This window comes from Danio rerio, chromosome 17 (assembly GCF_049306965.1).
Source record: "Danio rerio strain Tuebingen ecotype United States chromosome 17, GRCz12tu, whole genome shotgun sequence".
Taxonomy (NCBI): Eukaryota; Metazoa; Chordata; class Actinopteri; order Cypriniformes; family Danionidae; genus Danio; species Danio rerio.
This window is the reverse complement of record NC_133192.1, coordinates 8,322,501-8,335,000: the sequence shown is the minus strand read 5'-3', so window position 1 is coordinate 8,335,000 and position 12,500 is coordinate 8,322,501. Positions and strand designations below refer to the sequence as shown.

The 12,500-nt window shown below is 33.8% G+C and overlaps 1 protein-coding gene across 3 annotated transcripts in view; it reads left to right on the top strand.

Annotated features, from left to right (window-relative positions):
• sash1b (SAM and SH3 domain containing 1b) overlaps nt 1-12,500 on the top strand; it is a 233,385-nt gene that overhangs the window by 24,563 nt on the left and 196,322 nt on the right. The gene's annotated exons all lie outside the window — the stretch shown is intronic.

Below are 12,500 nucleotides of genomic sequence, written 5' to 3'. Positions count from 1 at the left end.
TATATATATATATATATATATATATGTATGTATGTATATATATATGTATGTATATATATATGTATGTATATATATATGTATGTATATATATATATGTATGTATATATATATGTATGTATATATATATATGTATGTATATATATGTATGTATATATATGTATATATATATATACATACATATATATATACATACATATATATATACATACATATATATATATATATGTATGTATGTATGTATGTATGTATGTATGTATGTATGTATGTATGTATGTATGTATGTATGTATGTATGTATGTATGTATGTATGTATGTATGTATATATATATATAATGCAATGCAATTCAGATTAACCATTTTTTAAAGGCCGAAGCACTACAGTTATGACCAGAATCCATGTGTCCAGTCATCGCAACATCAGCGGATTAGAGTAAAGCCTGTAGACTAGATTTGAAGGCCATATTCTGCATCAAATCAGAGCTGATGGACTGTCTTTGATTGATGTAACCGGTCCAGGGCATTCTGGGAAAACTGAGATGTGCTGTTTGTTGTTGGCTGTCCATTTCATTGTCTTCTCCATCGCACAATCAATTGGCGTTGCCGCCAGCCTGTGTGTTTATGCACGAGTGCTTCAACAGGCACACATCACATCACACTCTCACTGTGTTAGTAGAGCAGTTAATATAATAAAGGATTGTTGTAAATGACCTAACATCCAGAGCTTGAGTAAATGGGTTTAATCGAATTATGACCGCTTTACGCCCCTTAGGGCAAAAGTCTTGTGTCATAGTAGGAGTAAATAAACCACAATACAGTTATTGACTGAAATTCAGAGAAGATTTTTTTCAAATAAATTCTCTTGGGATAAGCTGAGAAATGTGTTATTTTTGCTTTTTGTCTTTTTTGACAGCCGATACCTTTTTGACTGAATAAAATAAAAGAAATAAGAATATAGAAGAATATCACCAGAGCTTCATATATAATAAAAAAAAATACAATGAAATCATTTCAGAAAGTTAATCCATTGATTGATTTTGTCGTAGTGATTTTAGTTTCTGTAAAACATTTCACATACCATCACACCAAAACCAAACCAACCACCAAATCATCACATAATCCACACACAGTATATTGTATAATAATATTCCCCCGGAAAATCAATGTAAACTTTAATTTTTTAAAAAAATTTTAGAAATTTTTTTCTATAGTGAAAACGGTACCATATGGTGATATACAGTATACAATATTTTTTCTAGTTTTTTTATAAAACCATTTTTTTAAATACAAATAAAATGTTGTAAGGTCAAAGCATACATATAGCAAAATGTGTTGGTTATTAACTTTTTACAAAAATAGCATGTATTAACCATTTTTTCACATTTTTTTTACATTTTCATTTTCATTTCATTATTATTTTATTTTTATTTTATTTATTATTATTTAATTTTTTTCCTTTGTTATTTTATTTTATTATTTTTCTTATTATTGTATTTAATTTTATTATTATTTTATTGCATTTTATTAGTTTTTTATTTATTATTATTTTATTTTTAATAATTTATTTTATTTTATTTTTTTATTTATTAATATTTTATTTTATTATTTTACTTATTAATAATTTATTTTATTTTTGTAATAATATTTTATTTCATTTTCATTTTTTTTTTAATTATTTTATTTTATTTTATTATTATTTTATTTATTAATATTTTATTTTATATTATTTTGTTTAGCTTTTATTTTATTTCATTGTACTTTATTTTAATATAATTTTATTATTATATTTATAAATATTTTATTTCATATTATGTTATTATTTTATTTTTTATTATTTTATTAAATTTTATTGTTATTTTATTTATTATTAGGTATTTATTAATATGTATTTTATTTTATTTGATTATTCTATTATTATTTTTTTATTATTATTTTATTTTATTATGATTATATTTATTATTTATTTCATTTCATTGTATTTTATTATTTTATTTTTTACTATTTAATTTAATTTTATACAATTTTATGGTTATTTTATTATTATTTATAAATTTTATTTTGTATCATTTTATTTATTTATTTATTTTCTATTACATTTTTCATTTGATTTACATCTTAATTTAATAATTTTTTAATTTAATAGTTTTGTATAGTTTGTTCATCTCCAACATGCATTATATAAATTGTAATGGATGTTTTTGTGCACATCGTGCTGGTGCACGGGTTAGTTGTTCAGCAGCGCGTTTTTCTCCATGTCATTATCTGTTTTTGGTTTGTATAAGCAGACGGATGAGATGAAGATCCTATTTAATGCACACTTTAGCCGAGCAAACACAGCTGTGTCGTCATGTTTCTACTCACAAGAGCTCTTCAACACAAGAAAGAGACTCCATTTACCAACACTCAGACATCTTTAGTTTTGTGTTTCGCACGACAAACACAATTAAGGAGGGTGTGAAGTCAAAACTGACCTCAATAATTTGTAATTGACTCTTGTTGTGTGTATATAATTAGTGTGGTTTTGCTATTAGAAAAAAACTACTTGGTTTTTGGATATTATGTCAAACATTCTTTCATTCATTTACCATCGGCTTAGTCCTATTTATTCATCAAGGGTCGCCACAGCGGAATGAGCCGTCAACATATGTTTTACACAGGGCATGCCCTTCCTGTTGCAACCCAGTAATTTGTGTTGGTAATTTATTTTGTAAAAATGTTGTAACTTTTTACAAAAACAGCATGTTTATTCTATTTTTCATATTGCCAGATTGCATGTGCATGAGTTGATCTGATTATTTTATTTCTTTTTATTTTATTGTTATTTTATTTCATTTCATTTTGCTTTATTATTTTATAATTTTTTAATTTAATTTATTATTATTTAATTAATTTTTTTTATTTATAAATATTTTATTTTATTGTATTTCATTTTATTTTATTATATTATTATTTTTTAATTAATTAATTTATTAATATTGTGTTTTATTATTATTTTATTTATTAATATTTATATCATTTTCAGTTAGTTTTATTTTTGTTTATTTATTAATATTTTAATCATTTTCATTTATTTTATTATTATTGAATTTATTTTTTATTTTATTTTAGTATTATTTTATTTCATTTTTATTATTTTTATTATAAGATTTATTATTATTTTGTTTTATCATAATTTTATTTAATAATATTTTATTTTATTTTATTATTTTTTAATATTTTATTTCATTTTCATATCAATTTATTTATTATTATTTTATTTTATTATTAATTAATTTATTAATAATTTATTTGATCTATTATCATTTTATTTATATAACATTTTCATTTTGATTTATTTGATTTATTATTATTTAATTTCATTTTTATTTTATTTTATTATTATTAGATTTATTATTATTTTATTTTATCATATCATAGACCAATCATAAAATGTCTTTACTATCTCTTCATCCTTACCTCTCCACCAATCATATAATGTCTTTACTATCTCTTCATCCTTACCTCTCCAGTGGGTGCTGAAAATAGCTAAAATTAAACACTAATGCTGGGAGAAAAACAACGTCCGCCACCAAGAATCTAAATTTCTGCCTAGGTTTTTAGTAGTTTGTGGTTTTTAAAATCTTTAAAGGTTTTTATTTTTTATTTAATTGGCTCAGAAAAAAAATATTACCTGTTTATTTTAGTATGATTGTTCCATAAATTAATGATTATGATTTTGATTTGCTGAAAAAATTGCATTTTGTTACTTATATACAGTAAGAAATATCTTTAATGCAACACTCAACAAAAATATTGCACAATTTCCCAGCATTGGGATTCATTCAGCCTTATTTTTGGTGCTGTATAGTTTTAACACTCTTCAACATCAATTATTCACAGTAAGTTGTCTTTCATAATACCTTTCCTTTGATTTTTGTGCCTTAATTGTTTGGTAAAGTCATATGCTGAAGGAACAGATGTTTCTACAGCCACACTAAGTTGAGTGTTTGTCATTTGTAAGTGACGGTGATCATCATAGCAGACTGAAGGCTCTAACATGTTATTTTGAGGACTAACACATCCTCTCAATCCACTTGGTTTTCTCCTCTTCGCAGTGACTCTATCATCATCATTGCAGGATTCATTTCCTTCATTTCCTGGTCATTATGGCCAGCGGTCGACAAACTATGTGTCCAGCTCTGGCTGTAAAGACTGACCGATCCATTCACTTACAGCTCTGAGTGCTTAAAACACTCCATAACAGCTTTCTTACACTCTCCAGAGGTTATATAATCTGATTGAACTGATGCCCATTTAGTGCTTCAGCTTACACTTGTAATGATTTTTGTAGTCAACATTATACTGTTCAAGTTCATTAGGAGATTTGATGTTTTTTGGAAAACCTTAAATATAGCATTGTACAAGCAAGCCAAAAGTCTTGAAATTGAGTTATGCATGAACTTACAAAATAAAGCAGCAGGTCAAATACATAAATGTGAAATTTAAATACATTTTAAATACTTATTTATGATCTTCTGTTTGCATATACCTAGTGTATTATATATTACAATATTTGTAAATTCGTGAAAAAAATTCTAATAATATAATTATTTATTTAAATGTACCCTGCACATGCAATTATTTGAATATAGATAATATTTTTGTTGAATTTTCAACAAAAATAATTAAACAGGGTGGGCCATTTATATGGATACACCTTAATAAAATGGAAATAAATGTGTTTAATGTGCTGCCCATCGTGTTGGATTGTCAATGCAACCCTCTTCTCCCACTCTTTACACACTGATAGTAACACCGCAGGAGAAATGCTAGAACAGGCTTCCAGTATCCGTCGTTTCAGGTGCTGCACATCTTGTACCTTCACACCATAGACAATTGCCTTCAGATGACCCCAAAAATAAAAGTCTAAGGGGGTCAGATTGGGAGACCTTGGGGGCCATTCAACTGGCCCACGACGACCATTCCACTTTTCAGGAAACTGTTCGGTAACACTTTAGAATAACTTTCCATTATAACTAGTTGATAAGACTATTAATAAACTGTTATTTAATGGGTTATAAATTACTAAGTTAATAATTTGTTAATTATTTATAACTGTGCCTTTTAGATAGCCAATAGATAGCTTACAAGCTGTTAGTTAACAAGTTATAAATGACTTGTTAACTGTATTTTAATGATTTATAACTATACCTAAGAAATTAGTTATTGATCATGAACAAGCTGTTAGTAAATTACTTTCTAGAGACTTGTTAAGTATCAGTTAATCATTTATATATGCTATTGGGATGTTATTCTAGTTGCAACTATTCTTCATTCATTAAATGAGGAACAGTTGCAACTTTAGAATAACGTCCCAATAACATACATAAGCTAATAACTAACATTTACCTAATATAGTAACTCGCACATTACACATCAGTTGTTCATAGTTTGTTTACCATCTACTAATACCAGTGAAACTTTGTAGAACAGCAAATGGGTGAAACAAGTACAAGCCACAGATATTTTATGTGATATTTAAAATATAAAATGTTTGTACCTTAACCTTGTTCCATTCATAGGCTTTTCTGTGTGCTGTGTTTTACCAAAGAAACTCCACAGATGAAATGTTGAATGCTGTGTTTAATGTATAGAAACACACATACTGAGCCATCACATGGCAGAACAGCAGTATACAACAGAATACAAACCCATGAAGTGCTAAACATGAAAACAAATTAAATGAAAAAAATTAAACTATATATATATATATATATATATATATATATATATATATATATATATATATATATATATATTTTATTATTTTTTTATTTTTTTATTTTTTCCTGGCTGTTAGGTAAAGCTTGTCTTATAATCATGTTTGGTTAGTTTCAACTTTTTAATGTTGCCTTTTTTTGGCTCTAGAAACCCAAATTCATCATGATTTTCTTTATATTTCATGTGTCAAATCTCTTGCCACTTTTTTTTTTTTTTTTTTGGAGATCTGCTACAGGTGCCAAATAAAGTGCAACATTCGCTTTTCTGCTCACATCCAAGGCTCATTTTGTCGAGAGGGCGATCAGTCAGTGTTCATTTTACACCCTATGTTCTGAAACAAAACGCACATGTGATGTAGAAGACAAGCGTGATGTACTTTTCCGCTGAATTCACATGTAAATATTGTCCTTTGTCTCCCAAGAGCCGGGGCCCCGGGAAGTGTCCTGTCCTACAAAAACCCCTCCGATTGGACAAATCCCTGCTGCCACTTCCAGAACAATAGAGCGCTCCGTCATCTGTACTTTAGCGGCGTCTTTCAGAGCGAGCCGTCCGCCTGTTGTTAGCAAGGGCTTTTTTTTTTTTTGACTGGACGGGTCCAGCAGAAGCGGATCTGTGAAAGGGTCCCGTGGCCCCTCGCAGCTGACAGCTGTGTGTGTCTTTTCAGACGGCCGTTTGAGAGATGTGAAGCTCACGCCGGCTTCGACCCCCATTCTTCATTGATGAATAAAGTCTGCTTGAGCTGGAGTGTGTGGAGATTTACTCTCACACTAAAACTTGGAGCACTTTGATAAATGTTTTTAACCTCTTGTATTCTCAGGAAGAATTTTAAGTTATTAAATGTCAAACTGGAAAAAAATATATAATATCTAATATAAAGAAATCTAAAGTTTTATTTCAGGGCAGCGTTGACACTCAGTGGTTAGCACTGTCACCTCACAGCAAGAAGGTCGCTGGTTCGAGTCCCGGGTGCGCCAGTTGGCATTTCCGTGTGGAGTTTGCATGTTCTTCCCATGTTGGCGTGGGTTTCCTCCGAGTGCTCCGGTTTTCCTCACAGTCCAAATACTAGCACTATAGGTGAATTGAATGAACCAAGTTGGCTGTAGTGTATGATTGTGTGTGTAAATGAGTGTGTATGAGTGTTTCCTAATACTGGTTTGTGGTTGGAAGGGCATCCGCTTAAATAGTTGGTGGTTTATTGTGCTGTGGCAACCTTTGAAATTGAGACTAAGCCGATGGAATTATTATTTAATAAAATTGTATTTATCCATTTATTTACACATCTAACACACAATGTATTATGGGCAATATTAGTAGTTAGTAGGGATGTAACGGTATTGTAAATACCGTCATACCGCAATATTAATTTTTTTCGATATTACCGTAGTCGCATGACTCTGTAAAACTATAGGTCTTCTGAGAAAATTTGCTCAGGCGAATGAAGCGAACGGGAAACTACAATTCCCATCAGCCCAGGCTTGGCCATAATCCCTTGCGGTCTGTTGTCGCTACAGATCCAGTAATGCGGAAATGGAGTGTGCTGCTAGAAGCGGGCATCAAAAAGAGCTGGAAATGATCGAACCTGAAGCGGGTGTTGTCGCCGCACGCGTACTGAATAGCGGTGTTGTCGCGCGCGTTCTGATCAGCTGTGTTGTCGCACGCGTTCTGATCAGCTGTGTTGTCGCGCGCGTTCTGATCAGCTGTGTTGTCGCACGCGTTCTGATCAGCTGTGTTGTCGCACGCGTTCTGATCAGCTGTGTTGTCGCACGCGTTCTGATCAGCTGTGTTGTCGCACGCGTTCTGATCAGCTGTGTTGTCGCACGCGTTCTGATCAGCTGTGTTGTCGCGCGCGTTCTGATCAGCTGTGTTGTCGCGCGCGTTCTGATCAGCTGTGTTGTCGCGCGCGTACTGAATAGCGGTGTTGTTGCGCGCGTACTGTTAAGCGGGGAGGGGGGGGTTGAGCGCGCATACTCAAGAGCGGTGTTGTCGCGCGCCTACTGAAGGGCGGGACGGAGGATGTGACACAGCACACTGTTCAGATTGATGCAGACATGAGATCTCTATCTCACTCATGGTTGTCCTCTCAAGTGGGGGAAAGACAATGCACAACGTTACCCACTGCTGTCAACCTGGGCCAAGTCATATGTCTCTGTCCCAGAAACCTCAGTCCCAAATGAGAGGGTTTTTTCTGTTGCAGGGGACATTGTAAATGCCCAGAGATACCAGCTTTTACCAGATTATATTTATATGATAATTTTTCTTAAAACCCATCTCTATCTAAGTGAGTGAGTGATTAAATGTTGAATGTGATGAGTTTTCAACAATACTAAATTGAAACTTTATTTTTTTTACATGGTTTAATTATTTTTTGTTATTAAAATTGAAGTTCCTGTTTCAAAGCTTACAGATAGATGGCTAATTTGTATGTCATTGACACTTTTGGCACTTTTTTGGAGTATTTTCATAAGTTTTGTTTTTCCTGTAAATTATTCAATAAATACCGTACCGTGACATTCATACCGAGGTATTACCGTACTGTGAAATTCTGATACCGTTACATCCCTAGTAGTTAGAGTCCGTATGGCTCTACCTTTGGCATACTCTTTTCAACATCTTACAGTTTAGGACATACTTATTCTATTTTTAAATGCTATTTAGTGCACGTACTCTACACTACACATTTGAGTGTATAAGTGGATTTGGGTCTTTCAATAGTGCCAGCAGTGAAAAATCTTGGGCTGTGGAGCATGTGAAACATGTATTGTTCCCCGATGAGTCCACCTTTATTATCTTCCCCACATCCAGGAAAGTTACAGTGTGGAGAAGCCCCAAAGAAGCGTGCCACCCAGACTGTTGCATGCCCTGAGTGAAGTATGAGTGTTTGGGTTGGAATAGCATGGCGTTCCCTAGGCCAAATACTTGTGCTAGATGAGTGCGTCACCCAGGGGCGGACTGGGACTAAAAATCAGCCCTGATTACCACACTGGCACACTCCCATGCACGGACACGCACATTCACTACTTATATTGGTGTACAGATGATGAAATAATATAAGCAGTACCATATGTAATAGATATTTAAACATTTAATGTATGTGACTTGAACAAAAACAACCCATTTATAACAATATTATATATGCAATCATTTCATTCATTCATTTTCTTGCCGGCTTAGTCCCCTTATTAATCTGGGGTCGCCACAGCAGAATGAACCGCCAACTTATCCAGCATATGTTTTACGCAGCGGATGCCCTCCAAGCTGCAACCCATCACTGGGAAACCTCTACACACACATTCACATACATGCACTACGGACAATTAAGCCTACCCAATTCACCTATAGCACATGTGTTTGGACTTGTGAGGAAAACCAGGAGGAAACCTTTGCGAAACATGCAAACTCCACACAGAAACACCAACTGACCCAGCCGAGGCTCGAAATAGCGACCTTCTTGCGCCACTGTGCTGCCCCCTTTCGAGAATATTTCATTTCATTTTATGCCTTTGGCAGCGTCTGATTTTAGAGACTTTTTTTTTTTTTTTGCTTTCTCTGAGCTTTTCAGCACCGCCTTTTCTTTTTTTATGGTGCATCTCTGACAGTTAGCTTGTGTTGCACTTACTGTTTGTTTGACATTCTTGCCAGATTTTGATTACGTCCAAGGAACCTCTGATTGGATCGGCACATCTCAAAACAATCCGGCCGTTGCCGATTGGGCCCATGATTAGCATTTATTATTATTATTACTATTATCATCATCGTTTTCACATCTTGCAAGAGATGAAAGCTGTCTGCATGTAAAAACAATACATATAAAAAGATACATTTTAAAAAGCTGACGATGGAAGAAATTGTCTTGTTTTTAGCTCTGTGAAATATGCAAAGTGCAGTATAAGCAGTGAATGGTTTAATCCAGATTTACCCCCATGCAGTTTATGTAATGGTATAGACCTAATGTGTGTGTGTGTGTGTGTGTATGTAGTTGAAGATGTAGCCTTTGCCTGTGTGTGCACTGGTGTTAGAGAGAATAAAGTTGTTCTATGTGTAGCCCGCAGTGTGTGTATTAATAGCAACAAAAAGCAAAAGTTACAGCACAAAGTTTGGCCAACTTTAAAATGATTTTGAGGAGGTGGTGGTAAAGGACCGTCATCGCAGCTTGCACCTATGATTTATATATGGTGTCCTCCCCCATTCAGAGGAATTTGTGGGTACGAGAGAGATCTCAGGTCTGGTGGGAGCAAATTGTGGCGACTGACTTCTTTCCTCCTCCATGTTTTCTTTGTTGTTGTTTACCGCGTTAGCGTCTCCACACACGCTCTTTCTTCTATGTCATTGAACCTCAATAAATCCGACCCGCCTGTTTAAATGACAGTTGCATTGTGACATATTTTTGCGGAATTGGGTCACATTTAACTGGCAGTGTAAACGGGGCCTAAGTAAACCGGTTGAACCAGTTCATTAAAATTAGCAGAGTTCTTGTGAAACGGTTTGCATCTTCATTAAGTACTAACATGCCGGATACCCCCTCTGGCTCGAGATAAACCCATATCAGTTAGTAGAACAGTTAGTCAGTTGGTAGATTCAGTTACTAGAACAGTACACTGACTCATCTGCTGTAAAAAAAAAAAGAGACACCTGATGATGATGATGATGATGATAAGTGCGATCCGACTGTCTGTTCCCTCGTAACACACTCTCTCATTGAATGTGTGATTCAACATGACTAAGGTCATTTTTATCCCGCAATATATTTTGTAAAAGCCAATAAGGCAAGGTAAAAATAACCTGCGTTACATTTATTTTTAAAAAGTAAATGCGTTATATTACTTGTTACTTTGGAAAAGTAATATTATTACATAACGCACGTTATAAGTAACTCACTGCCAAGGTCTACTGAACAGTCTTGAGGACCATGTGCACCCAATGGTTCAAACATTGTATCCTGAAGGCGGTGATGCAGGGCTCGAAATTGCGACTATTTTAGTCACATATGCGCCCGAAAATGAATCTATGCGACCTCATAATATATTTGGGCGCATTAGTGCGACTGCAGATAATGGTTGTAGTGCGACCTGTTTAGATTTTTTTCTAAAAACGTGCTGAATCGCGCTTCCCTGCCGCTATATTGGTTTATATAAGCCGTCAATCACTCACGGTATTCTGCTGTCAGATGACAGGGAAGGAGCTTTTATGACCACAGGAAATGCAAACGGCTGAAGAGTGAAAACTTAAAGCACACAGGTTTGCAAACCCCACCTGAAGTTGAGGCGCAGATGAGAGTGATCATGACATGTGGTGAATATTGATCCGCCAGCTGAGATCAATCGAGTACGTGCTTTTCGGAGAAAGCGGCCGAATCTCGATGCGTTGCATTCACTGCGTGTTCAGCGCAAATGTCCACTTAAAGTCAAATCTAATACTGTATCATCGCCAAAGAAGCTCGCCTTTACTAAGTTTACACTGAAACTGCGGCTCATAACAAACAGCGGTATTGCGCCGGTGGTCATCGCAAGAATCCTGCTCAAAAATTGGGTCGGCTGACTCGCCAGCTTTTCACAAACACAGAAAAATGAAAATCAGCTCAGACTGAACATTTAAATTGACACAAACTGAAACCAAAACTTTTTAAGATTGATAGAAGTGAGACTTTACTTACTTTCTTATGTCTATTCTTTCTTGAGATGTATATTATTATTATTTTTATTTAGTTTCTGATGACTGTTTTGCAGCTTTCAGCCTTGAATTTAATTATTTATTATAATCTTTTGTTTGTTTTGTAGCAGAAATATTATTTATTAAACTGACATACATATTATAAACAGCAGTACAATATATATATATAAATATTTCTTACTGCAATGCTTCATTTGTGTTTGATGCAAACTATACATTTATTTCTCATAAAGTAACAGACTTTTTATAGCAGATAACTTGCATTCAAGCACATTGAAGGCAGCAAGATGATGAGAAATGTAATTCATTGTTACTATTATTGTCATTTTCATCATCATTAATATTTTATAATTATTCGACATTCATTTTGGAATTATTGCACACAAATATCAATGTCATCTCAGCATTAGTTAGATATTTCTTTCTGTTTTTAGTTAGTCCTAATTGATGTTGTTTTAAAATTCAATAAATCCCTTAAAATACAATTTGCAGCGGTGCTCAATCATTTTTGGTGGGTGCTCCTAAATTTTTTCTGGTGCTCCTAAATTTTTGAAGTTAAGAGCACCGGTGCTACCAAGTAAAAAAGTTAATTTCGAGCCCTGTGATGTATATCAGAATGATAATGCACCAATACACACAGCAAGACTAATGACAGAGGGGTTTAAAGAACATGAAAGTCCCGTGAACATATCATATGGCCTGTACAGTCACCAGATTCAAACATTATTGAGTCACTTTGGGGTGTTTTGGAGGAGAGAGAGTCAGGAAAGGTTTTCCTCCAGCAGCATCACATAGTGACCTAGCCACTATTCTGCAAGAAGAATTGCCCAAAATCCCTCTGGCCACTCGGCTGGACTTATATCTGTCATTCCCAAGACAAATTGATGCTGAATTGGCAGCAAAAGAAGGCCCTACACCGTACTAATGAATTATTGTGGTAAAATTCAGCTGCTTTAGTTTCATTGCCCAACCCCTGTAACTATGGTCTTTATTCAGCACTTCTGCTCTCACTTCTCTCTCTCTCAGTGTGGAGGTGAGCTGAACTCTGCCTGTGTGCTTTTGTTTTGGGGGAAGCG